Source organism: Dermacentor silvarum, chromosome 9, assembly GCF_013339745.2.
Source record: "Dermacentor silvarum isolate Dsil-2018 chromosome 9, BIME_Dsil_1.4, whole genome shotgun sequence".
In the NCBI taxonomy this organism is placed as follows: domain Eukaryota; kingdom Metazoa; phylum Arthropoda; class Arachnida; order Ixodida; family Ixodidae; genus Dermacentor; species Dermacentor silvarum.
In genome coordinates, this window is record NC_051162.1 from 83,468,930 (window position 1) to 83,479,668 (window position 10,739).

The window sequence follows — 10,739 nt, forward strand, 5'->3', positions numbered from 1 at the left end:
TTTCGCGTTACAATGTTATATGTCTGGAAATGCCAGCGCACTTTACATGTAAGTGCTCCTCTTTTACTAGTAAAAACCGTGAAAATATTGCAGTAAATATTCTCAATGTTGAATCAACATTAGTGCTGAACAAAAACATTATAATCAAAACTCTCTATTGATTTTTGTAAAGAAAATGTGATTTAGGGTGTAAAATGACATATACAGTTTTCATGACAATATACTTTAGAAATTCAAGTCATTGTTGGCATTGTTGTGTTCACTTGTCAGTTATGATGTGCGCAATTTGAGTCGCCCACATTCCATGCACGTGTCCCCTTTAGTCGGCCAATGTTGAAGTTCTACTGTACTTATTTTGGCATTTCAATTTCAGATGTCTTTTGTGAGATAAGACTTGACGTAGCGTGTCTACGCATACAATGTTTTAAAAGGTTCAGCATGACAGCGCAGTCTGCTTATTAAGACCCAAGGACTTCCCGCACGTCAAATGTCTCTACAAAAATCGAAATTCCTGCCACGTATTGCCATCGCGGCTATTATTTTCGAATACTCATAAAGAGATCGTGCATTATTCTGAATACCTATGCGGCACTATTCGGATAGAATACATTTGTACATGTCACTAGGTCGTTCCAATTAACTCTATGGTGATGTCCTTTAAATTGAGTGCCTAGATCTGTCACGCTGTCAAACAGATCTGTCAACTGAGTGCCTAAATTGAGTGCCTAGATGGCACGAGGTATCAACAGAAGAAAGACATTTTTGACATGCGGGCGCAGCTCAAAACATTTTTTTTGAAATGAAAGTTTAGAATACACGAGTGAAGTATGTCTGAGCGAGTGCAAGAGAAAGGGCTCAGTATTTTGTATATAACGTGTGCAGATGATGGCCTGAACGCATACTCTCAGCGTTTACACATAGAGACAATTTAGTCAAGAAATTCCACTCCATTGCTTGCGAAGAGCTCTACCTCAACATCCTGCAAGATTGGTTAGTTTTTAGCATTCGATACTTATGGTTACTGATCCTTTGTTACTGATCCTGATACCTGGTTGCTTATCCTTTGTAGTTCAACCAGGTAGCCAGCAGCAGTCTCCAAGATGAAGATATTGTCCGTCTTCTTTCTTTTCGCATTAGCAGGTGAGTTTCCTTAGCGAGAGACGCCAAATTTTGGTAATAAGTTCAAGGGCAAACAACTAAAACTTCTGGATCTCAAATCTCATTTATTTGTGAGCGCAACTTAATACATATAGTGAGCATTCACTTTTTTTATCTAGCATTGCTCCACGGAAGTATTTATTAAAACACCGCTCCAACTTGCACATAATTGTATACCTGGATTGATAGAACTAATAATATTGATTTGACCACATTGAATAACATTGAATAATGGAGAGAACTAATAGCATTGATTTGATAAATGCAAGAATTCATAAAATGAGGGGCAGGAAAAAAATCACCTACGGAGTTGCTTAATTTTACTGAAGTTGACCGCGTTGAAACTTCCTTTTTCCGTATGAGAGAGAAATGTCATAATTCTTCAATAAGCACCGGACCGTGAGGGCAAAGCGGATATTGACATTATCTGATCGCAGAGTTAGACATTACCCATCGTTATGTGAATAATGTGCCAAATCTCTTTATAAATTACGAGATATATTTACAGTTGCCGGTGATATCCCTATTTTGTCTGTATATTTGGCCTCATATGTATTTGGCCCGTATACAGCGATAGGCTGAATCCAATCATCTATTAAATATTGTAGCTAGACGGCAGGCTGCGAAATCTCAAGCAAAGGCAAATTTGGCTGCGGAAACACCGGAGCAAAGGGAGGCCAGATTAGCACATCATAGAGAAGCTTACCAAGTGCGGAAGCGTGCATTAATCAAACACTGTGTGCATAGTCTTTGCAAAACCAAGCCAAATAGATCTTTCGCTCGTGATAACTAGGTTTACAAGATTTAAACCTCTACCAATTTCTCTCGCCTTCTTTTGGATGGTAGCGCGCGTAACCTCTGGGAAAGAAGAAAGAAGTGAAGAGGTTCACCCGAGTGTCCATACATGCATAAGAGAAGGTTCTTAGTCAGTCGCTGGTTATGCCACTCCTTATATGGCTGCAGTTAGGCAAGCTCACTGTAGCCCAACCTGGCTTGCGCGGACACAAAAAGGCCTGCTGTATATTTAGCAAGACCATGACAGAATTCGCTTTCCCTTTTATATACACTTATAGCGAATTTAACTTCGAGTTATTTGGTAACTACATCAGTTAATCATACAATATAGGAAGACAAAGCAGAACAAGTTTTTAAATACAACAAATTTTGATTTCTAACTTTAGCAAGTTGAGTAAAGAGACGTCTTACCGTATTCACAATGCTTCTCGTTCGCAAGTGATTTTGGCCAGTGGCTGGAAGGATTCGCTACTGTACGGTATAACCAAAGTGCACCATTGCTTTTATTATCAATTTATTCCTAATAACGTTTTCTCCAGGGGCAAATGTTCTATGGTCTTTTTAAGTACAGCCACTCGCAAGAAAACTCGCGGTTGAACAATGCCAGCTTGTGCCTAAAGGCCGCAGTGGCATGTCACAAAAAGGACGCGCTGTAAAACATATTTGACTCCATCGCAGGCAGAGAGAGAGAAGAAAAATAAACCTTATTGCTAGACCAGACTTCTTGAGCCCAAAGGTGGGTGGCCTCCTCAGTCTAGGCAGCCATGGCTCGCTGCCGCCGCCCGATCGCTGTTCACGAACCGTAGCTGGTTGTCAGGGTCTTGCGTGAACAGCAGAGCCTCTCACTGGTCTTCCGATTCTTCCTCTGAATTCGCTTCTTCCTGCGTGTTATCGCCTGGTGGTGAGGAATGCGTTAAGATGGGAAGGCTACGTAAAGGAGCAAATCATTATGAGATTCCTAAAGTATGTCCTGGCAAAATAGGAAGTTTCCGAGTAGTGAACTGTTTACAATAGCGATTATTTTTCCCAAGAAAGAAGGCAGACCGAACGAACTCTGTTATTAGAGAACGTTTTTCTGAAGCATTGCAGCATTGCAGTAAAATATGGCCAGTTTCGCCAGACCAGTGAATCATAGGAAGCAATAGCAAGATATAGCGTTGCGCTGAAGCTCCTCCTACGGTATTCTCAAACTACGCGGTGGCGACTTGCAGCGCGCGAAACAACTTCTGTTGCGCAGCAGAAAGAACAGCTACGAGGCCTCGCATAACTGACACGACGAGGTGTGTCGCCACCGGTCGTACCTCGATTGTGCGCCAGTTACCACGGCCGCACGATGGAAATGCGCACGTGAATTTACTGTCTGGTAAACCCAGATGGATCGCGGTGTTGTACACACGATGCGAAAAAGCATGAACATAGATGTTTGTGAGCACAACACTCGGTCTCCTCTGCACCGGAAGGCAGGACACTGTCCTGGCTCCAATGCAGAGTCGACCGAGCGCAGCGTCCTTTTGACTGAGTCGTTTTTGCTGACGAACACCCTCGGCATCAGTCGCACCTTTAAAGACCCGCTAATAGTCCGCGCGCGAGTCGCACTTGCACCATCGATATAGTGGCAGCACGGCGACGTGCCTTGAGTACCCGTACAATTGCTATCATAATTAAAAGTGCAGGAGACTTGCGTGACCTTGAAGAATCGCAATTTCATTTTTAGGGAAGCTATTTCTTTCGAGAAGTTGCAATTAAAATTTCAGTTGTCTATAATATATTAACTACTTTAAAATTGTGCCCCCATATGACGTCTCCTTTTGAATCATTCCTCCCATATAACGCTTTTGAGCACTATTTACAAAAGCAGTGACGCGTTCACACGACCACTTTACCATAACATGGGCCATAGCAATTTTCCAACCTGACCATTTCTCTCTAAATTTGATCGGGATTACACTCATAGATCTCCCAGGTGAGTGGGATGAATTCTGTGTATTGCAAAACAGACGTATAATGCCCTGGATGGCTTGCATACGTAATTTACTGCAAATGCCTAATTAGCCCACTCACTTTGAACTTGACTAGCCATGGTGGATAAGCTACCCCAAAACAAGGTAATTTGTGTAAATCACTCAGGGCATCAGGAAACCTTCTACGAGTCTCGTATAATTCATAAAAATCGAAAAAAGGAAGGTTAATTAAGTACTTGCAGCGCTTCTAAGTAGGCCAGGATAGCTGAAGTTTCACCACGCATTGCCCATGACCCACACATGACCCAGACATGACACGCATTTAACCACTTACTGTAAACTTGGTGTAACGTGGAGTTTTCTCATGGAATTGGAAAGCATAGCTGGAAACGAAAGTGTGACACCCTATAACACTTGATTAAGAAATGTTTTGCAAGATGATCAGTGGAACCACGCGCATTAGACTTTGCACAGTTTGCACCCCCATTTTTGAGGAATTTGATCTCGGCGGCATTTTTAGTTATGCGAAGTCAAGGAACTCGATTCCGCTCTGTTCGCAAGAAAGTCACAGCATGCTGGATCGCTTGCATACGTAATTTATTGCCATGAGCGCAATTACCCGATTCTCTTTGAATTTTGCGTACAGGTTATACATCACCTGCTCTTTGACTAAACGTCAGCAAGGTGCCTCCTTTAGTTCACCGAGGACCACCAGAAAAGCTAATAAAATAGTGAAAATTAAAAAAGTGAGGGTTCTAACGAATACTTGCAACACCCAGTTTAGCCACTAAAATGAAACATTCGTGACGCATTTCACTTAACTTCATTTCCATTTTCACGAAATAAACACTTTGTGTAGCGCAGGGTAATCATGAGACGGGAATAAGAGCCTCAGGACGCATTTGAAAACTTGTTAAAAAATTGTTTCCGAAAGGGTAATTTTATGTACCCGTAGCTCACTTCGTACAGCAATTTGCCATAAGGGCCAGCCCCAGTTGGCTAAGTTTGATCTTGGTTGGATTTCTAGTTAATTCAGGGCAGGATGATAAATTCTGCGCCTCTTGTAAAATACACTCACAGCGCTGCGGAGCTCTTGCATATGTAATTTTTGTCAAAAGCCGCAATTAAGACACAGACTTCTGGATATGCTTAAACGTTGCTGGGGATGCCCTGTCATTGTCACCAAATACAAACAAGGTGCCTTGTTACGTTCATGAAGAGCTATACAGAAACCATTTACAATGCCCTAATGATAGATGCGTAGCAGAAATTCGCGAATGTTCAATTATTATTTGCAACACTTCTATATGGCCAGGAACGTTAAAATTTATCCATTCTTTAACCTAAGTTTTCCCCAATTTTCATAGAATTTCATGTCGGCATCTGTTAGAGTTATCTTAGGGCTCTCGGAAGCTTTGCGAATAACGGCTAATAGACAGTGTGGAACGCTCGAATGAGTAACTTTCCACAAAGGCGATAATATCTATATACGATTCAAGCATTTAACCTATGTCGCTCACAGTAGTGTTCCCCCTTCAACAAAATTACAAACAATGTGTCTGTCATAGTTCATCGAAGAAACCGGGGATAAGCAACTACTTGCCTCGTATAAAACATAAAGATTGAACAAAAAGCCGCTATAAAGTATTTGGACATCACGTTATTGCGGCCCCCACAATGTTTACTACTTCAAACTTTACCTACTGGTCACTTATGTGATGATCATGTGAACCAGTTACCTCCATTTAATTACTTTGTGTACTCTGCGGTTTGTGGTACAGTTTGGAAAGTGGACTATCTCTTTAGGTGTTTCATAACACCCCTTAAAGGCCCAAAACGATGTTTTAGATATTTTAATTTAACCCCAATAGACACACAGTACACAATTTACCTTCACATCTCTCTAGAATTCCTCACATTTCATCAAATATAAGCTTTGCGGTGATGTAATTTCTTGGGAAAAGCGTAGAAACTGGCCTATACAATTTTTAAGCGCTTCGCTGTAAAATTTAAGCACGAAGCATCTCAAGATGACAGTCCACATTAAAGCGATCAGCATTGCTGCTGTATAATGACACATTGTATTGCCACCACCGAGTGTAAGTCGGGGAGCTACACTGGTTGGCTACGCTACACTCGTCGCCCTCTCACGACACGGCCGCGAAGACCGCGCATGGTGTGTCTGAATAATATTGTTTGAATAGATATGACGCAAGTTCGATCCGCCCCCCCCCCAGCCAACCTTGGCCCTCAGCACATTTGGAGAACTCCAACAGCACATTTCAAATTTTGAACATTTGTTTTGTCATTTAAATGGTCACACGGCCACACATACCCAATAGCACATACACAGTGATTCAAGTTGGCTTCACAGAGGTTAGGCACAGACGTAGATACAGCAAAGTCGCTGCATTTCCCAACGATATTTAATCTCACTAGTAAGATGGCAAGCAAGCTTTCACGTAGGTAACCTGACTGCTACTTGAATACACTAACTGATGGAGTAGTAATTAAATTATGCTGTTCAATGTCGGCCAAGAAAAACTTACAGGTGAATACTTTTTGACCTGTCTTCTCATCCACGTTGTCTAATAAACATGTGCCGGGTCACAACGCGAGCATTATTGACACCGTCCCCAATCATAAAATATAAACGCCACTGACCCGCGCCTCCCCCGAAACAAATCGGCGCTCGCACAGCCTGATAATACCTGCAGCAAGTACCAACCTTACCTTTGCGTTACTGCGACATATGACAGCTTCATTCTATTTATTTCTTAAGCTTTAAATCTTACAGGCCGCTTAGCGTTCCTACCGCAGGCAATATTTATTTCCCCACTGTTCTCAGAAGTAGAATTGCGTGCCAGTTTCTCCGGGGCTGAAAGTGCTGTAGCGGATCAGGACTTTGTTCCCATCTATGTTTAGGCATCCTGCAGGCTAGGCCATAGCGACCTTTCTCTCCCCTTCGACCGGAAACATCTGTTTGACAGTGCTTTGGTCGACTTTCGATGCTATTTCTGTTAGAAAGCCCGGTCTTATTGCTCTTTTTGTTCGACCCCCACGGCCAACGTGCGATTACAGAAAAGGTTAATATTAAACCAGAGAAAAATTTAAGTGATTCCTGCGGGAGGTTTATGTTTTTTTTAAAGCACTGCCAGAGCTTTACGAACAGCGTTTTCTGCGCCTAAGGAAGACCGACATGCAAGAATTTGCAAGCACTCTCCCATTAATACCATCTATGTAATTCCACGTACCTCTGACCATTGCGCTATCTTCTTCATTGATGAGGGTAGTCTTATAGTCAAAACCCGTTGCGAAGGTAAGTTTGTGAGAACTGGGTACTACCGCGTGTGCGCGGCCGGCACTCAGTAAGCTTAAAGAACGCTAGGTTACTGTGAGTACTACAAGCCGTCTGCAGCTCATAAAGAAGGGAGCTTTGCATGGGTAGCTGTTGGGGAGGTAGTTGAAAGGCTAACTACAGGAGGAAAATTCGATTACATTCACGAACCGTTTGAAGAGCGCCCTGGGGTTATAGGGTACTTTTATAAACTGGCCTGCCACGCAAACGAACCTCGAAGAAAAAATTTGCCGCGTATCTGCGTGCTTCGCTGCAAATGTCGAAAGACGATAGTCTTCTGCCGGCCGTACTACATGAGTCCTGGTCTGATCCGCGGCCACCCGTGATGCCGTTCTCGTACCATTTCCGTCCTGGCATGAAGGTTTGTTTGAACAGATTTCGTTTTACCGCATTATTTCATCAAGCGGCCATTTATGTTTTGCCCTGCCTCAGACAGCGCTTCCTTTATGTTGAATCGGCCGCATCTGGCTGGCATTGATAAAATTGAGGAGGCGCTGCGTGAGACATGGACGCCATCTGGCAATACATCGGGAAACATGAGCTTGTGCAGAGGGTTTCCTTCCTCCATGGCAGAGGGCGCTCGTCGGCGCGCAGTCGGGCAACGTCGTTCGTCGGCGCGCATAGCATGGCATTTTCAGCGCAGCTTAAGAAACTAGGGTCTTCAGAGTTACGTATCTATGTATTTTCTATTAAAGGAACACACCTCCTAATACTTACCTAGTGATGGTGCGCCTCAGATATGCGTAATATTTACTTTGTGATCGATAACGTTCACAAGTATGAACAGCCGTACCAGTTTAAGTAGTGTGGGCGGTAAGCAAGTGGTCCAACTTTGGCCGGGTGGCTGAATCGGGTGACAGACAGACAAACAGACAGACCAAATTTTCAGCGTTTAAGTTCCCCAAGAAAGACTATCGTCTTTAAAAAGCGAAGTTAGTGTTTTAGTGGGATCACAATTACATGTACACTAGAGGCACGCACGTGCCATTGGTGCCACCGGGGCGCAGTGTCCCTTTCTACGGCGGACGTGCGGCCAGCGCGTTGTAGGTTACCAGGCCTCCAGGGAGTGAGAGAAGCGCAGAGCGTTTGATGAAAACACGACGAAGAGAAGTAGATGCTTCCTCCCAGTCCGATCAATACTTTATGCAGTGAAATCAGTGCAGCGATCTGCTTTCCACTACTGGGAGTTGTGTGCATACCACACCGCTACGCGTACAGTGGCCCGAGTGAAAGAGGCACGCAAACTTCACGCTGCAAACGGTTACACTTTTCCTTCTGTCCCATCTCGTACACCCATGAAATTGGACGCCTGTAACCTCGGTGGCACTGCTCCTAACCTTGACAGCGTTTTAAGAAGCCTGATACGTGCCACGGAGCCACGGAGCTGTTCCTATGGCGCACTAGCCACTGCCCACGCTTATTCATGGCTTGGGGAATTTCAGCGCTGGTCTAAACTTTGATATCGCAACCAATGCTTCGCGGATCGGCCGAAGCTGCCCAATTCATGACATTCATCGTCATAATCCGGATAGTTATGATCAATAATTGCATTTGTTTTCTCCTATTCGAGGGCATCTTGCAGTGATCTCTAATTATACCCATCTCGAACCTGGTGATATCATCTCATGCATGCAGATTTTCTAATTTTAACAGACCACATACTTATCTGCTGCTTCGGACAGCACTTCCATTTCGTTACGCAAGTGTTGTATATGTAATAGACCACCGGTTATCTTGCTTACGCATAAAGCAGGTTGTCCTACCACGTTGTTCCTCTTAAATTGAGCTTGAATATCGCCCGCCCCCCTTTGCTGTCTAAATTACACAGCTGTTTCCCGGTCTCTTAAAGTTACGACTCTAAATTATCGCCCTATAGATCGGCGTGAAATTTTGGATTATTTGATCACCTCAAAATTATGCGCCGATGCATCGCTAGCCAGCGCGGTTCGCCAGAGCTTTAGCCAGCGTTTGTGAGTGGTGGTGCTGGCTAACACTCTCAGGGTTAGTCAGTAGTTCGAGTTGGATTCCTTCAAATGTCTATATAGTTGCCAAGCGCTCTTTCATATATTTTACATATATGTGTACATATATGTGTGTATGTAGATACATACGTATGTACGTACATACAGTGCGTGTACAAATACACATTGAGTGGTCTGCAACAACAATTACGTTGTGAGGCAAACCTGGTGTGTGTCTTTCTTCTGCACCTTTGTAGAAGCGCTATATTCGCTTTGCACTTGTAAAAGATCGTCCAAATATCAGCTCGTCACAACACAGAGCAATGTCAGCTCACATTTCTGTGCGTCAATTATTCTTACCTGACACCGCAAACATTATTCATGATTAGCAGGAACAACATGACTGTGATAATGAGGCGGGTACGCATGACATTGAAGCAGCACGGATATTTATGATTCATTGTCGTGTTTTCAAATGTGTTTTTAGGACAGTACAACAATGCATAACGGTTGAGCTTAGACCGGTCTTGCGGCGAGCGCACTCGAGGATCAGGATTGTGGATTTCATGCAGCCAGTTTCGTAAGAAATATGCCTTTTGTCACTGACACGCTACCACGTTTCTGCAGGTTATGCGGCTGCTTGCAAGGCTTCCGCCTGCACCAGCTACTGCAAGTCACTGGGCTCGAGCGGCGGATATTGCGACCAGGGCACGTGGTGCACGTGCAACTAGACAAAAATAATGGGCGGGACATGATGACAATATAAATCTTTCGCCCAAGCAGCCTGTGTTGTGTGTTATTCCGGAGTGTTCTGTAGGACAATAAAAATTCTACGGCACTGATAGGCGTACATTGGAGAACTTGCGAATGTTGTTTCGATGCGCTTGCACGGAATACTGCACATCGTTTTGCATTAGATGAAACGAATGTGCTTACTTAGAAGAGCAGGGATGAAATTGTTAAGATGGTACAGTGAGGGAGTCTTTATTGAAGCATGCATTTAACGTCTAGCCACGAATATAGAGTGGAATGTGCTAATTTCATATCTATTCAGCTGCTCCGAAGGGATGGAAATATTGAAAAATATTTAGAAATGTCCAGTTCAACTGGGATTCGCGTCACTCGGATGGCGTTTAATGTAACTAAAACCTAAATAATAACAATCAGGACGCAGTAAAAAGACGCGTTAGACGTAATTGGGTGCTTTGTCTAATGCGGCAAACATCTCATGCTTTGCAGCCTGTATCAGGAAACAAACTTCCTTCTCCTCAAAAGTTTTATGATCGCCAGAGCAGTAAATTCGGGTCATGTGTACAGATAAAGAGAGTGATATTCGTGTTTGGTGGATGCTCAAGGTCATCCACTGAAACATTGGCCTTTTCTGTTCGTACATAATTATTGAAGAAGCCTTTCAAGTTGCTGCGAAACAAGTGTCACGTAGCTACATTGTACTCTCTGTTTTATGCCCAAGTGCAATCCTCGATACGGGAATCCACCTGGAACAGC

The 10,739-nt window shown here is 43.5% G+C and overlaps 1 long non-coding RNA gene across 1 annotated transcript; it reads left to right on the top strand.

Annotated features, from left to right (window-relative positions):
• Positions 1 to 1,069: 1,069 nt before the first annotated feature.
• On the top strand, positions 1,070 to 10,015 carry LOC125940183 (uncharacterized). Its single transcript, XR_007463413.1, has 2 exons — positions 1,070 to 1,140; positions 9,861 to 10,015. It is a non-coding gene; the product is annotated as an uncharacterized LOC125940183 (long non-coding RNA).
• Positions 10,016 to 10,739: the final 724 nt, after the last annotated feature.